Source organism: Pteropus alecto, unplaced genomic scaffold (genome assembly GCF_000325575.1).
Source record: "Pteropus alecto unplaced genomic scaffold, ASM32557v1 scaffold395, whole genome shotgun sequence".
NCBI lineage: Eukaryota > Metazoa > Chordata > Mammalia > Chiroptera > Pteropodidae > Pteropus > Pteropus alecto.
The window spans coordinates 56,410-57,575 of record NW_006438643.1 but is presented as its reverse complement, the minus strand read 5'-3'; positions in this window follow the sequence as shown (position 1 = coordinate 57,575).

The following is a 1,166-nucleotide window of genomic DNA, read 5'->3' as shown; positions in this document are numbered from 1 at the left end:
CGCCCCTCGACTTCCCCGCCCCAGTCCCCGGCTCCGGATCCGGCCCCAGCGCCGCGCGGTCCCCACGTTCCCGTTCTCTCCACTTTTCCCGGTCACGGCGTCCCGTTCCCTCCTCCCATCCCGTTCTTTATGTCCTCTCTTCTCGTCCCCTTCTCCTTCTCGTCTTCCCCTTCCATCTTCTTTCCCACCCCCTCTACTCCCTCATTGTCCTAGTCTCCCTCTGGCCCAACCCTTCTCCCTCCCAACCCTTTTCTCTCCATTCTCATCTCCCTTTCTCCCCATCCATTTCTTCTCATCCCTTCTCCCCATCCTGTTCTCTCCACCCCCTTCTCCTTGGTCCTCTTTCCCCAGCCTCTCCTCCACATCAGATTCTTCCCAACTTGCCCTTACGCCCTTCTCCCTTCCCTGTCTCTCCACTCCATTCTCCCCATCTCTTTTTTTCATCTTTTTCTCCCCAACCCCTTCTCCCTGTCTCCTCCTCATCACCCGCTTCTCCTCCCACCTTCTCCCCATTCCATTCTGTCATCCTCTTGTCCCTATGCGTCTCTTTCCCCATCCTCATCTCTCCATTCCCTCCTCCTAGCCTCTTTTTATCCCATGCTCTTTACCTCTTTTCCATCTTCATCGCCTAGTTTTCTTTCCCTCACTTCTTCTTTCATCCTAAATTTGGGGCTAGAGGTGGATTATTGGTATGAAGAGATTTGGGGATGATGGTCTAACTCGTTATATTCTCCAGAAAAGAAAATGAGGTAGAAACTGGGCAGGGAGGTGGGAAGGGGCTTGAGGGAGCCAAGATAGAGGAAATGGGAGAAATGAAATCAGACAGAGGAACAGAGTATTAAGTTCCTTTCCCCTCTCTTTCTGTTCTTATGACTGCAGTAGGCTGTGAGTCCATAGGTATTCTGGACTTGGGACTTATTCAGATGGCACAAAGAAATCAGGAACTTCTGGGGAGAGAGAACAAAGTTTTAGTTAACGCAGAAAGAAGTGTAATTTTGAAAGACGAATGAAGGAGAGGCTGAAGTCGTTGATAATATCCAGGTTTCTGGCCTGGGCAGCCTGGTGGATGGTGATGACATTCACTGTGCTAGACAAAAGAAGCAGGAGTAGCTTGTAGGGGGGTGATGTAGAAAGATGATGACTTTCCATTTGAGTTGCTGACTTTG